At 41.5% G+C, this 12,459-nt stretch overlaps 1 protein-coding gene across 3 annotated transcripts in view; it reads left to right on the forward strand.

The window, feature by feature from the left end:
- BMPER (BMP binding endothelial regulator) overlaps nucleotides 1–12,459 on the forward strand; it is a 146,771-nt gene that overhangs the window by 39,636 nt on the left and 94,676 nt on the right. The window lies entirely within an intron of this gene.

Raw genomic sequence — 12,459 nt, forward strand, 5'->3', positions numbered from 1 at the left:
TGCTCCCTCTGTACCTGGTGGGTCCCCCTCTCACTTCAGTTCAGCTGTAGAGCAGCTCCGGCTTTCCTTAGTTATGTTCCCCAGGGGAAGGCAGGTCTGAGTGGTTGAGAAGTTTGTGGAGAAATGCTCAATTCTTTTTAGGTTGTGCTTTGCTCATTCATAAGTACTGCACAGATATTGCCTATTGCCCAGTTACTGCTGTGCCAACATCTCCTTGATCAACTTTCCTTTGTTCTCTAAATATCAAAAGCAACTGTGCTGAGAAGAGCATGGGGGGTGGGAGATCTTTAGGGAGAGCAATATAAAGAAATATAGGAATATAGGGTCCCACTTGAGGATCTTACCTTGACAGTTACTAGTATCAGCTATGTTAGGAAAGGAAACACATCAGCTACTGAGAGTAAGACATTTAAAGCCTCAAGCAAGAGGCTTAACTTCCAAGAAAGACAGCATGATTGTTTTGGATGTTAATGACATCTGTATAAAATGTCCAGCTCTCATTTTGAATCTTACTGGCAGCCAAAGAAATGCCATCTATGCGTGAGCCACGCCAGACCTCCCATCCCTCTCTTTGCAAAGCCTTTTTTTTTACCCTCTTGCCAGTTTCCTTCAGAATTTGAGCCTATAGAATGAAATTAGAAGTAAATAATGGGAGCATCCTTAGGGCTTGTGATAGTGGTTTGCTGCCTGCTTTGCATCCATTCCCTTTTGGAATGGGTCTCCAGTGAATCTCTTATCTAAGCAGTTGGTGGATGGATGCCTTATTTAAAGATACCTATCTAGTCATGTGATGGGAGCAGGCTTAGATTTCTTCTGGGATTTCAGATTGTAACTATTTAGCAAGTCTTTCATGGAAATGTGGAAGAGGAAGTAACACAAATTACTGCTAAGGTATTTTGAGGATGTGTGTGTGTAAGGATTCCAACCCCTTTCACTTTAGAGTAAATTTTGCATTTTACTTGGAAGTAAACTTTTCTAATGGTGGATTATTCTGGGCTCCATAGGCCATCACTTTCCAAGGGGTAGTTCTGACTTGGGACTGCAGACAGCATTGAATAGGAAGAAAGTAAAGAGGGGTGGCTGTTATTTGTTTTCCTGGAGAGATGTAGCATTGATCTGCACTCGCTAAATGTATTAAAATAAGGAATTACTTAAAAAAAATGAATTTTATTTTTGCAAAATGATGCACTCAAAAATCAGTACATGTCAGGAGGCCTTGACTGTTGGGCCCCATCTTTGGAAAACTCTTGTGTTGTTCAAGTTTGTGGTATTTTCAGCTCAAAGTGGTGCCTAGTAGATACTACTGAGCTCCTAAAAAACATAAAATGATTGTTAAGATGTTGGGGGTGTTTCGTTGTTTGTTTTTAAGACACATTTTTTATGCAATTGAGGACAAAATGGGGATCTTGGGAGTTGGGGATCCTTTTCTTGGTGAAGCAGGCTGGTCAGTTGCAGAGCTTCCCATGTGCTCCATGGCCCCAAAGGTTAGAGAAAGCAATGGCACAGCCATACCTGGGCAATTCACTCAGTCCTTACCCGCCAGGCACTTAACTCATTAATATAGTTTCTGTTTAACACCAATTGTAGTTCTAGTTACTGTCTACTGAAAACCAGACCAAACCCAGCAAACTCATTTCATGGAGGTCACTGAAACAAGCCATTAACTAATAACTTTTGGGTTGTTACCGATTCAGGCTGTGCTTGCGGCAGCGAGGCAGAGATGAAAGGCCCTGTATTCCATTACCACTCTCCTAAGCGAGCTGCTCCTTGGGGTGACTAAGATTTCTTGCTGAAAATGAGAATGTATCACCTCTCACTCAATGCATATTGCCTGTCAGGAGTGAACGAGCTGGCTTTTAATGACTCAGTTTCTCTGGGGAGAGGCATTTGTGTAGAAAAGGTGGATGGGATAATAGGGATCTCCTCGCACCTCGGCTGAAACCCAGCTGTCTTGCAGTAATTCAGCTGTCTGGCCTGTTCCTGCATTTCGTGATAGGACAGCAGCCTGTTCTAGAGAAACCTTGGCTATTTTCCCTACCATAAGCACCTACTTAAATGAAGGACTGGCTGCTTTAATCAAGTGTTATTTCTCAGATACTACTTTTATGAGGTTGAGAGTGTGTTTCTGCTTGCACAGTAAGAGCACTTGGCTTACATGTTTCCTTTCCTACAGCCTGCATTAAAATAGTCAGACTGTGATTATCGTAAATGTTTTCATTTTCTCTTTTGATGTAGTACGTTTGGAAAAAAAAAAAAAAAGTGGAGGGGAAGGAGAGAGAGCCAGGGAAGGAGGAGAGGAGGTTTGGCAGGAAAGTGACCTTGTGTGAGAGCGGTAACCATGGAGAAGCTTATCTCTAAATGGTAGTATCCAAACTCATAACTAGCCCCTTTTGACTCACAGCACTGTTACCCAGAGCATGGGCGCTGCGCGTTTCGGCATGCGAGGCATGCGGCGGTACGAGGTACCACCATGCTGAGAGCGCACAGCACTATGGAGACACCACGGCCCAGGACATGCCTTCCTCCACACCCCTGCGGGGAGGAGGGAAGCGGACCTGCGTGGGAAATGATTGGAGGCTGGATTACGGCATTGCTGAGATGGCTGAGAGCTGGGAGTGGGAAAGGTGGCATCGTGTGTCTGTCCTTCAGGGAAGCAGATCATGGGGACAGCCATTGGCAGGGTGGTTATGCGCGTTTGGTCCCCAAACGGCATTGTTTCATGAAAGCAATGCTGGCCTCTTAGCTGCTCTTCCAAAATGATTTGGAACAAGCGAAACCCAAATGGCTGGAAGCAGAGGATGGTGATTTGGGGCCCTTGGAGAGCTGAATCGAAAAGCAGCTTCTGCTCAATCTCCTTTGCACCATCGGAGGCTTTTACACCGCTGCTCAGGGGGACTCGGGACGCACACAGCTACTGGTCTGCCAGTGCACTTGTGGGTGTGTGCGTGCAAGAAACATCTTGTCGCTTATATTCCTGAGTGTTAGGGTGCAAAAACTGAATAATGAAAGTTTTGCACAAAGGAAAGGGAATTGCAGCAAGAAAAATCTGTTTCTAAATCAATGAGTAACAGGCATTTAAACTGTGATAAGTAATGAAAAACTACATATGTGTTTTGTATGTTGAGAGTGGAATTCATCTTCTCTAGCTCCAGCTATTCAGAAGTAATGTATCTGATTTGAACTACTTATCTGAACTCCTCTTCAGTTAATGGAGAGAGAGAGAGAGAGAGAGAGAGAGAGAGAGAGAGAGAAAGAGGTGGGATGGATTACTCTATGCAGATGCTTATCTTCCTCCACTAACTAGAGAGGGAGCCTACCCAGCTCCCTGGCCTCAGAGATGGCTGAAGATAGCCAAGACTGATTCTGCCCCTGCAGTCAGCTGGGTAATTAAGTGCCTTGATACTGCTTTAAAGGCCTGGCTTTAACTGGTATTGGGAGCTGCTGGAATACATTCCCATCACAGTAGACTGTGGGGGAGGAACACCAGTCTACTGGGAAATTCAGAGGAGCATGCAGTTAAATGTATCCTCAGTAAAGGCTGAGGATAATTCGAATTCAAATTTCCATCCTCAGTGCAGAGCCAAATGTTGATCTTCCCAAATTTCCCTGTACTTCAGCTGCTTTGATTCAGCTCCAAACTCCAGCAGACACTGTCTGCCCCCATTCAGGGGCTAAGGAGTTGTGTGTAGGGGTGAAAAAGCAAAGAGTTGATCTTTTGCTAGGAGGAGTGTTCACATCCTCAAAGTTAGAGACATTAGTAGAAGTGGTTGGCCTATGGGTGGATGCAAATGAAGACCAGTAAGTAAGGGTTACTCACTGTGTCTCTGGGAACCACCTAGAAGTTTGTGTGCAGATTTTTTGCAATGTTAGAAAGTTTGACTTTCTCAATAGCCTAATAAAATCCCAATCTTCCAGGTATGTGAAGTATGGCTGCACAGGTAGCCAAGGACTTGGTATATACTGAACTTTAGCAAGAAAAATAAAGCTGCATGGAGCCATAGACAGTCTCCTGTTACTTTTTTTTTTTTAAATCTGATTTTCTTCAGGCTTCAAAAAGTATACCTACTTCCACGGGGATTGTACACTACATTTTCCATGTCTGAAATATTAAATTCCCTTAATTTTTTGAAGATCAAAGTTTAAAGAAAATATTTTGGACATTAAAAAAGAATGTTTAAAAACAGTGGTTTTTTTTCTCTTATCTCCTTGAGATGCATAGCCATTTTTAATCTTTCTTTTGATTTCTCTCAAAAAATGTGTCTGACAAAAAGATAAAAAATAATTTTAATAAAAGTAATGGAATAAAGTTAAAAACTTTAACATTAATATTAAATATTAATTAAATGTTAATATTTAATATTAAATTAATAGCAATTTTTCTGAAATAGAAGTAAACTGTGGCATAGCAGTGGAAGTGGACATAATTCAGTGTAATTATTCAGTGTAAATTATTCATATTCATAAGCACTTAAAATCTCAGACATTAGAAAGCGTTTTTCTGTGGCAAGGTCTCGTTTTCTCCCTCCATGGATGTTTGAATTTTGTCCTACATCTCTCCTACCTGCAGAGCTTCCTAGCCCACCTAGTCCAAGTGTATTCCCAGGTCAGGCTGCAGAAACTCTTCATCATACTTTTAATTTTGGTGTGAATCAAATGAGTCTCTCTGTGCAGCAAGAGACTGTGCCCAGTTTGGGCACATTTTGAGGGGAATAGAGATATGGAGCAGCTCTGTGAAAGTCTAGATTATTCTTTAAGGATCATGGGCCCAGAAAAGCAGTATCTTTCTCGTATCCCTTCCTTCTTCAGAGCCTTTTGCTTGCCCTTCGTACCCTGCAGAATTCAGCTCAAATTTACCTTCCATGCTGCAGCATAGTCCGTGTTCCTCTCGGTGTGCAGTCAGAGAGGTTCCAGCTGCTCTTCCTTCTTCTCCTTCATTTCACATAGGTAGCACTATCCAGTTATTATTTCTGAGATGGCACGTATCGGCAGCAGTCAAAGATGAGTACCTGTTGTGCTTTATGTCCTAAGGACATGTATTTCTGTCCCTAAGAGAAAAGAGTATGAAAGAAGAATGTGAAGAAAGATGAAAGTCTGATTTGACAGATTTCTGCGGAGAATTTTTCCTGCTGGAGCAGGAGGGTGGAAACACTGAGGAATTGGAGGAAGGAGCTCCACCTTTATAAGGCTCTTGTTTAGACAGAGACTGTCTTTGCAGTTTTATGATCCAAGACGATATCATGGTAATTAGTGAATTAAGTGATACTGGAAGCCATGAAAGACTTAAAGCTTCCTGTGTACCTGAAGGGCCCAAGTGAATGCTGATTAACAATGCCCTGGAACTGTGCATTGCATGAACAACCTCTTGCAGTACAGAGGAAAAATGTCCAGGACTTCTTGTCATCTAAAGGAAATGAATACACAGAGCAGGATGGATTTTTCACTCCTAAAGCATATCAAGAAAACAGTAATGCAGGCTGACCACTTTTAAATGATGATAATAAGGGCTTATACCACGAGTGCAGGTTGCTGTCGTTCCTGAGAGCAAAGGAATAGCTTATGCTGTAAGGTATCTATCCCCTGTCTTGTTAAACTCTTCCTAATTAACAGGCTGAGATTAATTGTTCTTATTGACAAAGAAGAATTAAGTACTCAGAGCTTTAACAGTAAAGGAGAGCTGTTAATAGGCAGCTTCTGACTGTTTTTTATTGGCACTGGGGTGCAGTGAAGATTGCAAACATCTCTGCTGTAAGTCGCTCCTAGCAAAGGCAAGGATCTGTCTTAGAGGAAAAGCAAAGCAGTAAGATGGCAGAAAACAAAGAACCTGGTAAATAAGCAAACAAACAAGCAAAAAGAGAACCTGCTGGCCAGCAGGGGATGAAAGGGTTGTGCGTGTTTTCAGAAGTGCCAGCGAAGACAAAGGTTTTACCAGAGATGGCTGTAGCACTTCTCGTAAGTGGCTTTAAATGGGAATGTGTGTGGCATCTCGTGGGAACGCTTGTGTGCAGAATTGATTTGGGTCTAAAAGATTCCCACAAGTTGTGGTAGGAAGCAGTAAAAGCAATAGCTTGTCAATTAGCAGGGTGTTTGCCAAACGTTTTATGGATAGTCCAAAACCCTTCTGGCTGGTGCTACAATGAAGGAAAGGCTGAGAAGAATAGGAGTGCTTGGATTTCATGTTTGTCACCCTTTCAGTTTTAATAAACTTGGATGTCACAGCTTTGGGGCTTGTTATCAGATAACAGTAGTTAATGATTTTAAACTTGCACACAACCCTCTGTGTCCTTAGACAAGTTTGTGTATTATACACAATCCTGCTAAATGAATTTATATGAGAGCTTAATGAACTGTGTAACACCTACTTGTTTTCTTCTTTCCGATTTTGAAAATCAAAAAATAAAAATAAAATATTAGAGACAATACATTGTTACATTGTTTCAGTTTTGTTTTGTCATAGAATTATAGAATGTTAAGGGGTTTGAATGGACTTTAAAGATCATCCAGTCCCAACCCCCACTGCCATGGGTAGGGACATCTCCCACTAGACCAGGTTGCTCAAGGCCTTATGCAACCTGGCTTTGAAGATGAAGCTTTTCCACTCCTCTCTCTTAAATCTGACCTTGTATCACTTTGGGTATTGTAGTATTAAATATTTTTAGTTACTCATGTTCTGTTGTTCACTTTGTTCATGTTTAACGTATTTCATAGAAGATGTAAAGCAAAACTCGGGATCATTAAGTTTGAATTGCTGTTGAGCTCTAGTGTGGTTGCCAAATTCCATTTTGACTTACTATCACTCTGCCTAAATTCTCCTTGCTCTTTCTACTGCATCCTACGGCACTGTTTTTGTTTTCTGCTCTTGAAACATTTTATGTTGATAAGGGAATAAGTTTCCAACTCTACCTGGTAAACTATTTTCCAGCTGGGATATGTGATAAATTAACATTTCTTAAAACAAACCGGTCATGTGGAAAGGCTAGCCAAAGCTCCTTGGATTCCATCAACTTTTTAAATGTTAGCAAGCATACTTACTGCTTTTGTTACATTATTTAATGATGAGAGACAAACACATTGGATAGTCAAGGGGAGGAAAATGATATCCAGCAGATTATTTTCAGGATTTTGACAGGCTGTAACTATTTTATACAGCTCATCCTTTTAGGCTGAGTGCAGGATAGGCTGTCAAAATAGACATGGGAAACAGAAGGGAAAAAAAAGTGCTTTGAGACATGACAGTGATTTACTTATTCCAGTTTAACCTGTCAGAAATAAAATTTGACTAGGTGCCAAACTATCATAGCATCCTTGGCACTCTGCTGTGGCTACATCAATCTGAATAGAGTCAGCAGTGGGACGTAAACACCCAACTTCCACTGTGGGGTGCCTGAATAAGGAAACACTAGTAATAGAAATTGCCTGAATGGTTTAGCTTTCTTCCAGAAAGTTCTGCTCCCACGGTACCTAAACTTCTGTCTCAAACATGACTAGAACACCATTAAACTTGACAATTCCAAGGTTCATTGAAAACCCAAGAAGTTCTCAGCTTTCTGTCAGAAACTTTGTAACTAAGCATCGATATTTTCTACAGAAAGCAGATGTGTGTGTGTGTGTTGTGTTGTTTTGGTTTGGGTTTGTTTTATTTTTTTTTTAAGCTGGAGTTTAGTGGCATGACTCAGTATTTTCTGCTAAAATCATTGGCATGGAAATTTCTTTATCACCCCTACTTGGGTGTCAGAGTCAATGCAATTGAAAGTCAAGATTTCCAGCAGGCTCAGATCTCATGTTTGAGGCATTGGAGCCCAAAAGGATTTGAGTAGCTTGCATGCTTTGTACGGTTTCTTTTCCCTTTTTTCTTTTCCTTCTCCAGAACGTAGCACCAGGAATTTTCTGAGAGTAGAACAGCAGCTGATGTGCCCTTGCCAATAGTTTCTTTCTTCACAGGAAAAAAAGGAGCCAGCCTCAGCTGGCTCTCCTCATAACAATGAGGAGAGTCTTGTTCCTTTTACCATCCTCTGCCTTGCACCCAAATATTCAACATGCACAACAAAATATTGAAAATGAGATAATCTACGTGAAAAGAATTCATTTCAAGTAGTGTAAGGATTTTGTGCTTTTCAGTGCTCAGTCTGTTCAATGCCCCCTCTCCTAGTGGCAGCATAACTTCCTTCTGAATGCAGCTGAATAGCAATTCTTCCTGGCAATCTTAGTTGCTGATGTCCTATTTATTCTTTCAGTAGACAGCTGAACTGCCCTGCTCTCTGTCTTTTGAGGTCAGTTTTTTCAGTTCCCCAAGGTTACTGCAATTACCATTCCTCCCTGACACTCCTGCATCTAGGTTTTTTTGTGCTGCACTTAAGCAAGTATGGGTATGTCTGGGACTATGCAGGGACGGAAAATCCTATGTTTTTATATCTTCTGCTCTCCACTGCTCTTTGTAGTTGACATGCACATGTAAAATCTCCTATCACTAGTACTTGCACAGCATCTGCTACTGTGACTGTCTTTTTGGCTGAGCCTGATTCTAAATTGGTGAGCATTTTATAAAGTAGTTAAATGGGAGCAGGACCCATAAAAGTTGACACCTTGTGGAAGCTAAGCCAGAGAGGCATTTTCTTTCCCTGTGGTGGTGTTACATTCCTTGTGGTCAACAGTAATAGCTCTGCCTCCTGAAGTATGGGCTGTGGGGTTTTACTCCATATTAAAATGGGCATTATTTGAAGCTTTAGCATTTGTGGCATTTGGAGGACACATTCTCGCTTCCTGAATATTCAGCACAGCAGGGGTAACAGCAAGTAATTATATAAAATGAGGAGTAAGTTACAGGCTAGTTTGAGAACTGAGGGGATGGAGGGAGAAGAAACATGCTTGTACATCAACAGAAATATCATCAATCTGTGTACCACCTTTGCTGTTGACCTCCTGAGAACAGTATGTTTCAGCGTTTCTCTGAATCAGATAGGAGGCTAATAAGGATACTACTAATATATCTAATTATGACCTAAGGTACTTTTTGCAGTTTTCATAATGAGTGCCTGTTTCTATTTCTAAATATCTTATCCGTCTGCCTCACTTTCCTGACAGTCTTTGGGAAATCCTTTATTTCAGACTTTCTTCAAACTTATGGAAAGAGAAGGTGGCAAAGTTCCCAAAGTAGACTTGGATTTGACTTGCTTGTTCCCTGATACTGCTCTTCAGACTTGAGCGAGTAGCCTGGTATACTCTGATCATAATAATAAATTTTTGATTCCTTATCTGATTTTTCGTGTAGGGCAATGGGCTCCAAACAGAGAGGATGCTCCCTTCCCCTTATGAGACAAGGTATAGCAGAGGGGAGCGAAGTCATGCTTAGGGAATAATTTTCTCCTTCCTAATGTAGTGTTTGCAAATCAATGTGTGAAGCGCACGGTGCTCTAGGGAAGCAAGCACAGCTCAAATTTGCTGGCACCCTGGAGCTGCTACAGAAAGGAAAGGTGCCAGCTTGCCCATGAAAGCCCAGGGGTTTTCAAATGGTGTAGAGATTAAAATCTGCAATTTCCAGCACTCAACAAAATCCTTCATCTCTCCTTCATTTTGAAGTCTATCTTTTTCTAAATACTTATGTCTATTAAATTGGGTAAGCATGCCTAAGATGTATCCTGGAAGTGGGCAGTTGAAAGCAAAGGCAAAAAAAGAATTTGTAGTTTCTGTTGTACAGGATTTATAAGGTATCTGTGCTCTTGCAAGCAAAGTAAACCAGTCACGATGGGAGTAGGAGCTTTAAGTCAGTATCACAAAGATAATTCTAAAATCTCATTTGAAGTTCCTATCAACTTTGATCAGATAGAAGACTTTCTCCTAGGGATGACATGTGCCCACAGAAGGCAAACTAAAATAAAATGTAGCATACCACACATGCCCATGCCAACAAGCATATTTGTGGTTCAACTACAGAATAAACAGCAATTTAATATTAATAAAAAATTATTTAAGCACACAATCTCTGGGTAGTGTGTAATATCAAATGTATTAAACTCTGCTTCTCCATTTCCCCAGTGCTGAATAGTAGTTTGGATAAAATTTAGTCTTCTACAATAGCTTTCAAAACTACAGGCTTAATAAATCAGCATCAATACGTTGAAAATGCATAGGAGTGTGACAATTGGTCTTCAACAGCCATAACACCAGAATGAGGATGTGTCACCCTATGAAATATTATCTAGATGCTTCTTTCCAGTCTGTTGAGAGAAATGAAGTTGGTGGAGTTTTTTTAGGATTCAGGGCTTCAACATTTCAATGCAGAAAGCAAAGCAATGAAAAGAAAAAGGATGGAATGTTTCAAATATGATAGCTTGTGATTGTGCTCTTAGTTTTGGCTTTCAGTTCCGTGCTGAATACCACCACCTTATTCTCAAGCGAGAAAGTCTTGACAGCACTGGCTTTGAAACCCTGGCCCTAGGGAAGAAGTTTGTTCTAGTCCTTTTAATTCCAATTTCATTTAGACTTGATGTCTCCTGCTTTTATCTGAATTAAACAACGCTGAACTTAAAAAGTTACAAATATTTAAAAGAATGTTGTTTTCCATGATAAAATTAAGATAACTTTGTTTGTAAAAATGGAATCTGTGAGCTGGGTTGGGTGGGAAAAATGAGGAACTAATTATGTCCACTGCATAATTTTGTCACCTATCGGTGAGTGCTGTCAAAACAGTAGACTGCTGTCTTTGGAGATCATTATGTGCTATCTCAAAATTTTGAAAAACAAAGATGTTTTTCATGTAATCCCACACGATCCACGATTTCCTGGTTTTTAATTAGGCTCATTTTGGCGGTGTTAACTCAGGAACAGATTGAGCCTCCTGCATTTGTAACTTACTGTTTTGATATTCAAGAGCAAATACTGGCAGGCTTCACCATAACATCTTGCATAACGGCTTGGAGGCTGAATGGAAAATTTAAGCCTAAATGGGGTTGCTTTGCCATATTGCAGAAAAGGAATATGACGGGGGAAGGGGGGTGGGGGGGTGGGGGGGGCGTTGGGGGCACGGGCAAGGAGAGATGGCTTTATTTATCCATTTATTTATCTATTTATTTATTTATTTTAATTCCTTCTTTCGCCCGTCCTTTCTGGGGTCCGCACGGCCCGGGTGTCCCCTCGCCCCTCGGGTGCGTGTCCCCGCCCTGCCGGCCGAGCAGGGGGCTCCGCGCTGTTTGCCCAGCGCCACCTGGTGGCGGCGGGGGGGGGAGGGCGCCCCGCTCCCTTCCCCGGTCACGGCACCTTTTAAGTGGTCACTTTAAAAAAAAAAGAAAAAAAAAGAAAAAAAAATTGGCTTTGTGTTTGGAGTGGCAGATTATGTAAAGAGACTCTAAAGAGTCGCAGAGAGCTGAAAATTATTGGGTGAAGGGTGACCTGTTAAGATGGGTGACCTTGACCCTGCTGGGACTTGGCGGGTTCACTGCAGCGGTGCCTTGGTGGGCTCAGCTTGAGCCAGGGGATGTTTTGCACCAAGGTGCGCAGAAGATCATTACCAAGTGGCAGTGGAAACAGGCACCAAATTATCCCCCCTGGCCTGGTGAAGCCACCTGTGGGGCGACGCTGAGCTGTGCAGGGAGTAGAGAGGTTGAACCTTGCTGGCCACCCAACCTGGCTGAAAGGCCTTTCCCAGCAGTACAGGGAGCTGCAGAAAGTGATATTTAATTTAGTGATAAAGAAGGAGTTACCCCATGCGAAGATAACTTACCAGTAGAAAGACACTATGAAGTGCTACAACAGCCCGACAGGCTGTCCCTGACTTTAGCAGCTCCTAAGCAGAGAAATAACCAACTATGACTAACTGGACAATTAATAACAGACATTTAATAAGAGCCATATTCAGAGATTCCAGCAGCTCTGTTTCTGCGTGCAGTGAAACACCAATTTAAATATAATTTCCCAGAACCTGAAAGTACTTGACCTTTTTTTGTGTATGAGCTGACTTCCAAGCTGGTGGTATTACCGTGTATGTATTTGTGTGAGTGAGACCTTTTATTAGTGCTCCTGTTCTCTGCTTTCGGCTCTTCCCCATCATAATTTTCTCTGGTAATGAAACTCAGGTCAGCAGGGTAAAACTGTTGGATTTGATTTCTGGTGACACTGCAGTTTTTAAACTTTTGCATATATAGATTGATTAAAAACTGGCAATACTGGAGTAACAGGCATTAACATATGGCTTTTGGGTTTCAGCCTAATAAAAATTATAGGAGAATAAAAAGGAATGAAAACTGAACAGTTGTGCTCTGCTGGGGAGTTAAAAAAGGCGGTATTGAGTTGGAGTCCAGTCATCTGCAAGTGCTAAGTTGGAGTTGGTATTTATTATCAGAATTAAGATAAATGAAATCACCAGTCATTAGCTCACAATGTGTAAAGGGTTTTGAAATGTCTTTTCACACACAGCGGACTCCCAAGTGGCTGCTGCAGCCTCTATACCTCCTTGCAGTTAACAGGATA

This window comes from Pipra filicauda, unplaced genomic scaffold, assembly GCF_003945595.2.
Source record: "Pipra filicauda isolate LSUMZ 115617 unplaced genomic scaffold, ASM394559v2 scaffold62_size3274119_pilon, whole genome shotgun sequence".
Classification (NCBI taxonomy): domain Eukaryota; kingdom Metazoa; phylum Chordata; class Aves; order Passeriformes; family Pipridae; genus Pipra; species Pipra filicauda.